We start from the raw sequence: 12,522 nt of genomic DNA, 5'->3' as shown, positions 1-12,522 counted from the left end.
AAATATTAATGGCCTTAGGAACCTCATTTATTCTCACTATACAATGAGCAAATTGTTTTCAGATTGAAATCATTTTCGGGAATAACATTTTGTGATATCTCCCAATCTTAACTTCCCTTTGGCGTGATATCCTGTATTACTTCTACGAGACGAGGCATCTCGTCTTGTTTCTAGACGAGACACGAGGTGAGACAAAACAGAACAAAATCTCGTCTGGTCTCGTTTCGTGGTCAACACTATACCGCGTTTGTTAGAACCTGTCCCTTTTCCCGCGCTAGGGATCGCTCGACAGTTTCGGTGCCAATGAGAAACGAGGAAAAAATCGTGTGCTGGGCAGCGAGGAGCGAATGGAAGCCAGAAGAGAGGCGCTTACGTAGACGTTGTTGCTACGTTGCGTATTTTAATTGGCTGCCTGGCTTTGACTTTCCCCAGCACGGAGAAAAGCCAGCGATCAGCTAGCGCGGGAACCGGGACAGGTTGTAACAAAATCGGGAATACTTTTCTGCCACTTAAGGGTAATCGCGAAATTGAGGATGAGTGATGATAATTATAAAGATGACGCTGACCTCCGTGGTAGAATGGTTATCAGTGTGTGCTACGATGCCAGGTGTCCTAGGTTTGAATCCCGGTCTGCTGTCGTCGTAGCGTTCTGTGCTAACCACTCCGACACGGAGGTCGGCGTTCTTTGTTTTTATGAGAATGAACATGTATTGAGTAGTATCTCTACACAATTTTCATAAAATACATGGACATGTTATTGCATACAATAGTAACATCTAAGAAAAACACACCGCACATGAAAACTGCTGATTATATTTAAGAAAATAAGTTTTGTAGATTTAAAGTGCGCCACCGTGAACATTGGCCGAATTCACTCAAACGGAATACGAGATCAGTTGATGAACATATCTATAACCGATGTACGTATGAATTCCATCTTAAAAACTCGAAATGTGCTGAAGATATTTATTGTATTTGTATTTACATACAGTTAAATTAAAATATTTGCCCTCGCTTGTATTTTATTTTTGTTATTTAGCGTTGCTTTTCTGCCTCTTTCAGATAATCGCGATTGGTGAAGATATATTCACAAGGAAGGCCCATGTCGAACCCGAGCTTGGAAATCCACTACTTCTGGCGCTCGGTCAACGAGCTGGATAATTGCTCTCTCACCTCCTAAACTATACGCATTATATTTTAAATGTTTATCGAAAAATTGTGGTGCAATAAATGTCCTAAAATTACTACGAGCTTAGTTCCTTACACTCTCAAAATGTATTCGATACAGTTAGTGTTTTGAGTGCGGACTAAAATGTATGATAAAAAGTCATCCCCTCACATTAGCCTTCTAATACTAATAGTAACTAATGAATTCAACAAACTTCCCATTTCTGTTTTGGGGGTTGGACTGGACCTCTAGATTTCCAATGTTAACCCAGCATCACAAGATCAATTGGCAGATGGAAATATGGCGGACTCCAGTCTTGAAAGACGGGTAATAGGGCGGTGATGGGACTTCATGCACTGAAAATTCGTCACTCAATGAAAGTCAATCGTAAAGACTGAATTTCGAAAAGGATTTTAATTTTAATAATAGTGGACTTACACATTATTAATAATAATTTCAATAATAGCATTTCCTTTCGATATATTTCATGAAACAAGACCTTTTTATATTAATAGATCATCAGTGCTGGAGTTGTGAGTGTGGAGAAGGAGTGCAGAGGGATGCTCTTCCCCCAGTTAAGAAAATTTTCATTAACCATCCCCTCCTGCTAGGATAATTTGCATAAGCATCCCCCACTTCTTTATATCATATCAGCTATAGGAATTTCCACTTCGAGCACTGTAGATCATAAAATAATAACACACTGGAAAAGAAGGAAATGTCCACAGAATTTCAATGTGGAAGAAATATGAACTTCACAAAATGCCCCCAAACAATGGTAACATTTAACCCATACGCTGTGAACCTTTAGGGCAAAGTGATAATTCGGCTCCACATCCTACTGAGTTTTGGGACCAGTTTGAAGTAGCATGGAACAGGTGTAAACTATTTGACAATTTTTTCAGCTCTTATTTGAATATAGAAAGGCTTAGAGCCATCTTGAAAATATTTGATGGGAAGTTACATTCAAATACCACACGTAAAATTAAAATTAGTGATAAAAGTTCATGATTTATCAAATTTAATTCTTTATATTGTGCAGCGACTGGTTGAGTAACTGAATCTTTCTATACTGGATTCATAACTGTAGACAATTTATGCATACGCTCACCACAAACGGAGTAGCTACAAAGTTATGAGTAGACCTCGGATTATAGGTTTTTAACCTATTTTTTTTCCTTTGCAGGTATGCAAGAAATTATAAGTTATGTCAGCGTTTCGTTAAAAACTCAACAACTGATGAAGTTTTATAGTGCCTAAAAAAACCTATTTTGCTTGTTAGAACCTATTTTAGGTTTATGTGCCTAACTCGAATCTATTTTTAAGTTTTTATATATTTTTAAAGGTTTTACAGACTTTTTACGTCACACAGAGGCATTTGCTTTGTTTGGTCACGAGAAAATTCAATGACGAACGTGTTTGAAACGTACGCTCTGTCGATTTCTCTTCCTCCAAGTCCATGGTGTTTTTTTCAAAGCTCTAAACAAAGCAAATATTTGGTGCCACTGTTACCTGTGCAATACAAAGTGGTCTGATCTGTGTGGTCTTGCTCACTTTCGCTTCACTTCCGTGCTTTGTGGCATTCACGCCTTGCAAACTAACATTTCAGCATTGAAGTTTTCACCACTGACTATGTTTTTGTTGAAAGATTATTTTCAGCGTATCAGATGATCCTCACAGACAAAATTGCGGAGTTTGACTGTGGATAACATGAAAAAATATTGGTGCCTAAGGCCTAACTATACGGTGAAGAGTGGGTTTTAATAGCAAATTTCCAATGTTAAGTCATGCCCTCGCCGTAGGGTTAGGCAACACACATAACGTTATGCAATATAGTGCATATTTCAGGATATAGGTGCCCCATTTTCATTGCCGGTGACTATAACAAATCAGCAGTATTCAGAAATTTTGAACTATTTTAAGTTTTTTTAATCTACTTCAGAATTTTTCGAGCCTAACTTAAGATTTTTAGGACCTATTTCAGGATTTTTAGAATCTATTTTAGGGTTTTTAGAATCTATTTTAGGATTTTTAGAGCCTATTTTAGGATTTTTAGAGCCTATTTTAGGAACCTAAAAGTACACATTTTAGAACCTAAAAATCCGAGGTCTAGTTATGAGATAAGGGATTTTTTCATATAGATGTCTATCTGCGAGCAAGGAAGTTAATGTTGCATTTCGGAGGGGACACATATGTATGTCAAGTTAGCCGAACCCCACTGGCCGAACCAGAACGCCCCTGCTTATTATCGAAGATGTCGTATCATATGTTACTGGAAACCAGATTGCTGTCTCGTAAATTAAATTATTTCATAAGCGACACTGCCTGTTGAATTTCTAAGGTTTATAAAATTTCAGAAGCAGAGAGAGAGAACGAGCATTGCGGGGCTGGTTCAACACCTCGCCACACCCTGCATTGTCGGGAGGCCACTACGCCACTGTCTCTAATTATCATGATCAATTGAACTTTCATGGCTCACTTCAGTAGCTGTTATGTCAATTTTTGCAGATTTCAGTTTCAAATCTTCTGTGGAAAAATAGCGACCCGTTGGCTTCGAGGAAGAGGGGGGGCGGGGTTAACCTTGAGTTAGGACCACCCGCCCACCCATGACCATACCTTTTGTCCGTTCCCAAGTTTACGACCACAACTGCTCGCGGATCTGATTCAGGTTTCGCCCGCTTTTGAAGGTCCTGTCATAACAGGCCTTTTTTTCAGCTCTTGTGTTTACAACTCCGCCAGAGTCTCTGTGACGTCACCTACGTAGGTGAAACTTCTTCCGAGGGTCGCCATTTCAGCATTGAAAACCATGTAGGGCTCTTGATTTGAAGAAGGGGAGGCGTATGTCAGGCTCACACAATGCATTTGTGTGTGGGGAGGGGCAGATTCGAAAGCGTTGAATGCTCAATTGATTGCATTAGATTATTTACGTCGTTTTCTGCCACTTTGGATAATCACGGCGATGAGGATGAGTTATGATTTGGTGAAATTGATGTGAGAACATTCACAATGAACATCCAGGCCCAGACCGGGTTTCGAAATACACGTAGAGCGAAACAATTGAATAATGATTGACTACTATAAATGCGCAGCTGGAAAAAAGGAAGGGCTGGGCTGACATCTGATTGGTGTCCTACTGTCCGAGTCACCAAATAGCTAGCTATCCAGGTTATTTATTCTGGAAGAGAGAAATTGGAATTTCAATAATCTTACATCCGTTGTAATGTGATAACTGTCATTTTTTCTCGTTTGCGTTTACGATATTCTGCACTCGAGAGTTTATTTCCTTTACAAATGCAACAAATAATTTTTAAATCTCTTACGACGACTTGACAAACCAGTTGTTTTGATGACAGCACAAATACACAAGTCTCTCAATACATTGTCACACTCAAACGCGCACACATTCTCACACACGACATACACTAACTGCACTATCGTTACACCGTCAAGATCATAAATGAGGTGCAACCAGTAAGGACAAAAACAGCGGATATTCGTACTTACTATTGCGTCTTGCGCGGTTCGGCAATACCTATCATCACCACCTTTCGCGATCAACACGTCAAAGGACAATGCAGCTCAATTTCCGACTACCGAATGCGACACGTCAGTTTAACTCAAACATCGATAATAGGGGGCGGGGGCAGAGCTTGCCGCCCCGTGCAAATGCACGTGTTGCACGTACGGTAGAGCAGGCCCTGTTCATGTGATAATAATATTAATTAATTTACCTGTTTTAATTATTATTATTATTACTATTTGTGAGACACTTGGTTTGGACCCCTCCCGAAATATATTTTTAGATGCGTGACTGCATGGGGACATGGGTTATGAGTGTTATTTTCTTTTCAGATTAATGTCGCAAAGACGGTGCTGCCACCTGTTCAGTTTTGTTTAAAACTACTCCTCACGAACTAATGAAGCCTTAGAAATACGCTGCGAGGTCATTAACATGATATTTATGATGCCCATGAGAACTGTCTAAACAAAGCGATGATATGTATACACCTCACTTTTCATGTTTGCTATCCGCGAGAGCAAACACGTTCATCCGTTTTGACTTTTGAGGATAGTTTGAATTTTGCTTTAAGTTCACATTACACACAGATGGGTTAATCGAGATTGGACCTACAGTTAAAGTGAGATCCGAACCACTATGTGCCTGCACCGGGTATCGAAACCCCTAGATGACGTTAATACTACACCATCGAGGAGACGCAATTGCAGGGACGGCGCCAGAATTTTTCGACCGGGTGGGCAGTACAAACATAAGGCATTTGGTGAGTTTGACTAACACGGATCTCTCCCCACGCCCCTCTATCTCTCGCTCGAAATTTCCCTCTCACCTTGTGTAGAAAGCGATTTGGACACAAGGAATTCGTCAAACCTAATCATATTATCTTTTTTACAGATCATTTGAGCTGTAAGTGTGACCTTCTCGAACATACTCAAATGTCAACCTGAATAGTATACCCTGGAAACTGTATTCTTGTAGGCAAATGAATCTCTGGCGCCTGTAACCGCAGTCAAGATAATCCTCCTGGTGCTTTGTGTCTCCTTGCATGTTTGTGTTCGTTCCATCATGACGTTCATCTAATTCCCATTCAGTCAAAACTAGCAGAAAATCGACTTGAAATATAACAATGAGTCAAATCAATCTTGATTACTTTCCACAAATACAGTAACAACAGTTCATAGCACTTCGAAAGTTGAGGTAGTAATTTCAACTCCACAATACTTCATTTTTTATCAAAACAGATAACTCCGCGAACAACGACGTGGTTTTATCTCAGTCTCAAATATTTTTGTCCGTACGTGAAAGAAATAGTATAAATCTCAGGCCAATCCATGGGTGTCCTGAAGGAGGGGGTGCAAGGGGGCACGCCTGCCTGGAATATTGGTCATATCATAAACTTGTACATTGCACACATATATATTTCATTTCATTCACAGTCATTTTGTTTATTATTGGAAGGGTACTGCAGGAACATGATAGCTTCCATTTTAATAAGTGTCATTTCTTTAGGGGGCAGCACTATTATCGAGGGGGAATATGTCTCGTTTGCCTCCCCTGGAACAAGTTACCATGCTTGTCCCTCCCTGTAAAAAAAAGCTGCGGACGTCCATGGCCAATCATAATAATAATAGTGTAATCCACCTCTTAAATGGACGCATCTTATGTTATGATAAAATGGTATGGTTGACGGAGTTATTTCTGTATATCGTCTCTCCGATCGCATAACGCTCTCGTCTTATAATCAAGGGGTCCTGGTTCAATTCCCAGTGGAAGCCCAATACACACTCGTTAGGACTACAGATTAAAATGAAGATAAAGTGACAATTAGCCAATTTGAGCATGTGGACTTTAAAAAATATCACTCCTGGATTATTGTCCTGGTTATTTATTTATTCTTTAATAAATAACAAAAATAATAAAAACAAAATCTGTGATAGAATAAAGAAAGTGACATCAAATTACCCGCGGAGTGGTTTTCGCAGTGCGTTATAACGCCAGGGGTCCTGGGTTCGAATCCCGGTCTGAGCATGGGTGTTTTTGTGAGTGTCCCTTCATCACTTTCATCATCATCATTCATAGTCATCATTGCGATTAAGACAAAGAAGATGATTTTATTTGTTTATTGTTTATCACTTTGATCATACCCAGGACGAGATTTATGTGGAGGGCCGGTGCTGACAACATCAAGAACTCACTCCCATCTATGCACAGTTTCAGTTAGTCTATACTTTTTATACTTCCACATTCCTAATATATTTTTTCTTCAATGTATGGCTGATTTCAAAGCAATTTTTCTGCATTGAAGGCTGGGAGCTGCAACTCTCCAAATCCTCCTAAATCCTGATGAACTCTTGATCATATACACATACCTCATAATTGTGAATATCCAATAAAACTTACTAAGCCTGTTGATTGCTTATAATCATAGCAGTGTTCATTAGATTACATTTAAAATAAAATAATTCTGATAGTGCCTTTAGCTTTCCAACGACAAAATTAAGGAAGTAGAAAAAAAGCTTAAATTAATTTCATTCAACAAGATATTTACTCTAATCTTTGTAAACTTACTTATTAGACAATTCGCCAAATGACAGCAAAGCTAGTTAAGGGATGAAACTTGGGAACTTTTTAGTATCTACAATATTCACAAGTAAAATACATATACATTGAGTGAGGACCAGCCTATACTTACAGAACCGTTTACATTTCCCTAATTGTATATATTTATTTCATTTGATTGGGTGGGCAATCGGGTGGGCACAGGATTTTTTGGGTGGGCGCTTGCCCACCCGTGCCCACCCCTGTCGCAGTCCCTGCGCAATTGCAAATGTACAACTTTAATGCCTGAATTACATAGGGCTAGATTCCTGCTGGATATTCCCGTTGGACTTGGACTACTTGTACGGTACTGTCTCATCTGTTAGTTTTCGCCTCACACAAACTTGTCGCTCAGGGTGCAAAATCATTGAAGACTGGTGGGGGGTGAAAGATCTTAATCTACAAACCCCTCTCCACACAAACATATATATAAATTATACGACATATATATTTATAATGTTATTAAAAGTAAACATTTTTTACTAAATTAAAAATATAGTTATTTTTATTAATTACAAATAAAGAAAGTGGCAAACTAATTCCTTACTAGCTGGTTAAAGATGTTAATAAATTATGAAATATTAGATTTCATAGTTATTATTGTCTTGCATTCTTGTTTTACTTTTATTGTGCATATTGATATATACCAGGTGACCCATAAGTCAGTTGACACTAGCAGTTATAATTCCGATTGAAAAGCCAACTGATTTATGGGCCACCCGGTAGATTTGTTAATGATCTCTTGAGAGAGAGAAACATTGAACACTCACAACCACACTAATTTGTGTGTGTTTTCGATATTATTCTTAGTAAAGTATATTTGTAATTAAAAGTAATTCCTGATCCTTTGTTTGTTATAACAAGAACTCTCCCCACCGGAAATTTATGGTGGGAGGAATTTTTGAGGCCAAGATTGTTGGTGGGGGAAAATCCCCCGCCTCCCCAGGATTTCGCACCCTGTTGTCGGTATACAATTGTCCCACAGGGCATTGCGCAGAGCAGACAAGCTGAAAAGATGGACGATCGATTTGAAAAACGTTAAGCTACTGCTGTTATTAAAAAATAAAATAATTAAAATAAAAGCATGGCTAGAAATTGGCTCTAAAAAGTATGGAATTACTGTGTACTCAACACGTTTCTCTCGGGTATGTATATTATTCATACATGAGATTCGCAGGATTCAATCATTAAAAAAAAAGAAAAAATCAACTAAATATGTCTAACACTGGTAAGAATAAGGATTTTCTATTTCTGTTTGTAATATGATGCATGATAAATTTCTCTATGAAAACATAAAATGGCAAAGAAACAACACACAAGGAGTGTACAAATTCAGTATTTCAAATTGCACACGATATGTGTGTTTGTGAACAAATAGTGCAATCGTTTAAATTAAAATCTCTTGTGTCGTTGCAATCCGAAAACTTTAAAGATGAGAATTCATATAATAAATTTAACTATTTAATATTTCAATGTAGACTACTAAATTCATATTCAAAAATTATGTAAACATGCTCAAGTGGAAGAAAAGGCTTCACAGCTTTAACCTAGCCATGTAAAACAAGACGAAATAAATAAATAAATAAAGAGGCTTCGTGTTCGATTTCCAGATGTGGCAGATTTCACAGTGGTGTGGATCCCACTTCAAGGGCAATTCCATTCTGAAGCGTGTGACATTCAGACAAATTTACATTCATTTTTTAATTATTTCCTCAGCAGCTTCAAATATGTAACTCTATCAATTCATGTAATTTCATTTTCCTTGATGAAATGTATTTAATTGCAGAATATTCCTCCCCCATCTCAATTCTCAGCTACAGAAAATGCATTTTTTGTAGTTGTGACGGGTCTGACACTTATGAGACATGACTTTCTGACCTTCCTCAGTCTTTCAGAAAACTCTGTGAAATATTATGGGTTTACTGAAAACACAAAGCAAACTTTACTCGACATTTAGATGCTTTTAGTTTCTAAAAATATTACTACATACTTCCTTTATAAACATTTTTTGCCTGTGACAAATTTTGTAACAGGTGTGACATCATGCACATATCATGGAACAATGTAAAGGCTATTAAAATTATCATAAATAGATACTTGAAACTAAGGTTTGTATCAGAAATGAAGTATCCTTCAGAGCTTAAGATATAGAAACAAAAATGAGGCAATTAGAACGAAATTTGAATTATTAATTTCTACTATAAAAAGTAATAGGTTTGACAATACGTTATTTAAAAGCAATGTAACTAATGTTTGCATTAATGATTCCAAATTCTGCATAGTTTTCCCTTTAATTTCATATATAATAAGTGATATTTTCAATAAATATGAATTAACCTTGTTTGTCCATTTTTACATGCAATGGCTCTTAAATAATAGAACTATGTTCAGACTAGATTAGGGCATCAGAGCAACTTTGCATGCAACATACAAGATGACGAAACAAATATTTCTCTCTTATCGTGGTAATTAGCCCATGCAAGATAACTCTTGACGATGCCTCGGGCATATTTTATGACTGCTTTCAAGCCAAGACACCCACTGATCTCGGCGGCGACATTTAAGAACGGATCACCTGAGGTGAGGCTTTTCCTGGCAAGCACAAAGGCTGCAAATGAAGACTACCCAAAATAGATCACACAGAGCACATGGCTTTGCCTTTTGTTCATTGACACAGGTGCGCTAGTGTCGACTAAAAAAAAGAGCGTGAAAAAGGACGAAGAGAAACCGATGTGAAACAAGCTGCCAAATGTGACAAAGAACTGTGCCAAAGTTTAGTCAGAAAGAGAGAAATATACATCAATGCAAGCAGCAGTGTTTTACACAACAACTCGATACAGGTGTGAACATTACAAGCTTGTATTTTGTGCAACCTAACAGTGAATTCAAGCGTGAAGCAAAGAGCCCTTGCACCTTATTGCTGCAAGGAGGTGCGTCCTTGCACATATCTTCAGCTGTAAGACAGGTTAGTGATCAGTGCTTGCATTTTCGTAGGTGTAGCTACAGTAGATCTAGAACAAGCTTGCTATAATCTTTTCCACAATTGCCAGATCAATCAAAAATTCAATGGGAATTAACACTTTGTAAGAGTTAGTTTGAAATTTTTGCCTGGTTATATGAAATAAAACATCAATAATAATAATAATAATATGCAATTCATAACTTCCTTTGGAAAACTGTTGAAGATGCTTGACGATAATTTTGTTATATCAGAATAACGATACTATAAATATTTTTTAATCCGTGGCTCGACAGCCCTGAAAGGGCCTTGGCCTATCTCTAAATATCACCAGGTGGGGGGGGGCTTCATTTTTTGGCAAGAACTATCAATTTCGGTACTTTAAGGTGAAGGAAAAACAAATATATCAACGTTATAGGAAAGTAGCTCTCTGCTCAACTAGAAACAGTCAATATTACTTTGATGCCATTGTACAGTTGTTGCTTCATTCACTCAACGTAAAATTACGGTACGTTTTTGGTTTTTGATATTTTTGGACGTCGATGCAGGAACTTGAATTCACCAAATTAGTTGATAGAGGACAACGTATGATGATTTCAGATTCTCTCTGTATTGCAAACTCATCTACTAGAACCAATGACGAGAAGAAAGAAGGAATGTGGGCAGGGGGGCGGATGGTTTTGTGGTGAAGGCTATATCTCTCCCCCCCCTCTCTCTCTCTCTCTCAAGATGGCAAGGAATAGAGAAAGAGAAAGGACAAAAAAGAAAGAAGGAAAGGAGGAAGAAGAAAGAAGAAGAGCGAAGTTAAAAACATTACGAGTTCTTACGATACTTTTTCCCCAATGATGTCACTAATGTCACCACACACACTGCAGTTATTGGCTCTTCGTAAAAGACGTCAGATCAGTGTTGCCAGGCGTAGTAATTTATCGGGTATGACAATTTTGAAAATATTTATACGGCGTACCGTACACGTACACAGATATATACATGGGGTGTGTGGTTTGATTAGTTGATTCGTTTTATTTTACTTTGGTTTTCTGACACTTTAGACTATCGCGAAGATGAGGGTGAATGGTGACACAAAATTCTTCAGAGGACAATCGCAAATACACATCGACAGAACGCACTGGCTGTGAGTCCAGACGCCAGAGCTTCGTTAGTCTGTAAGAATGCAGTCCAGGGTGTACTACGTGAAAGAGAAGTTGACGTTTGGGTGTTTTCATAAAGAGTCATCCCTTACACCCAATGGGGGATGTGAAGTTAGGGTCTCACACATTCAGTCTTGAACATTTGTGGAGGTTATGTGGTCAGTACCAGGCTTCGGTCGCCTTTAAGGAGGATCACAAGGGGCCGTGTGATTAAGACTTTCCTCCCCCTTCAATGATTTCGCACCCTGGTTGGATGAACCCCAGATCAAAAACATTGCTGAAAAGGTTCCCAACTGAAATCGCCCACCTCAGGAATCGAACACAGGTCTCCCGCGTCTCAGTCAGACGCCCTACCGACTGGACCAGCACTGCCCTCTTAGTATACTCTGTCTCTGGAATCTGTGGAGCAAGGCTACGCATGGCGGAAGAGAAGGGGAGAAAGCGAGTTGGCGGAGCAAAGTAGTGCGCGCTGCTGCAAACAGCCGCTAGCTGCACTCACTTCCCCTCTCGCAAGTTCATTGGTCGAGTCACTACTTGCGCAGAGACTTGTTTTCGTTCGCTCGCTCCAGAGATTACTGGTACAGAATGTATCACTACGACATCGGTCAGGTGGCCATGCTTGTTGTAAAGAAGATTAGACTCATTTGGGGAAAAAATAAACCCTTCTTGTTTCTTATTAATGAAATTATCGATTTTAGTACACAATATCGTTACTTGAGGTTTTGAATATTATTTTAATGATAGATTCATTAACTAGGCCGTGTGCGGTGTGAAGTTTGGCACGCATGTAGGTGGTCCGGATTCGAGATTAACATCCATCTATCACTAGGCATTGCACAATCTATGACCGAGATTGAAGATTGTTCTACAGACCCCTCATTGCACTATGCTAACAACGTTCGCATTTTCCCAACTTTTAAAGAAATGATCATATGATTTTTCTACGCTGTGTCCTGGCAACATTGCGTCAGGTAATCCTGGAACTCGCGGCATTGACGAGCGTAAACAGCGAAATGAAGGATCGGCTAGTAAGACAACTCGAATCAACGCACTCTATCGGTGAGTACAAACATTACCCCATTCACGTAATTGTCGCATTAAAACGGCTTCTATCTGTATGTTACGGTAC

At 38.7% G+C, this 12,522-nt stretch overlaps 3 protein-coding genes across 3 annotated transcripts in view; 2 read left to right on the top strand and 1 right to left on the bottom strand.

Moving 5' to 3' along the window:
- The window catches only part of xit (ALG6/ALG8 family glucosyltransferase xit), a 120,039-nt gene that overhangs the window by 29,101 nt on the left and 78,416 nt on the right, over positions 1-12,522 (top strand). The gene's annotated exons all lie outside the window — the stretch shown is intronic.
- Positions 1-12,522, bottom strand: part of Dim1 (thioredoxin-like protein Dim1) — a 61,406-nt gene that overhangs the window by 19,276 nt on the left and 29,608 nt on the right. The window lies entirely within an intron of this gene.
- Positions 12,386-12,522, top strand: part of LOC145993752 (uncharacterized) — a 41,465-nt gene continuing 41,328 nt past the window's right edge. The window contains exon 1 of the mRNA XM_083129505.1: positions 12,386-12,452. The gene's annotated coding sequence lies outside the window, so the exon portion shown is untranslated. The remainder of the gene's footprint in view (positions 12,453-12,522) is intronic.

This window comes from Lepisma saccharinum, chromosome 10 (genome assembly GCF_977018435.1).
Source record: "Lepisma saccharinum chromosome 10, izLepSacc3.1, whole genome shotgun sequence".
In the NCBI taxonomy this organism is placed as follows: domain Eukaryota; kingdom Metazoa; phylum Arthropoda; class Insecta; order Zygentoma; family Lepismatidae; genus Lepisma; species Lepisma saccharinum.
The sequence above is the reverse complement of the archived record's forward strand: the minus strand, read 5'-3'. Positions and strand labels throughout refer to the sequence as shown.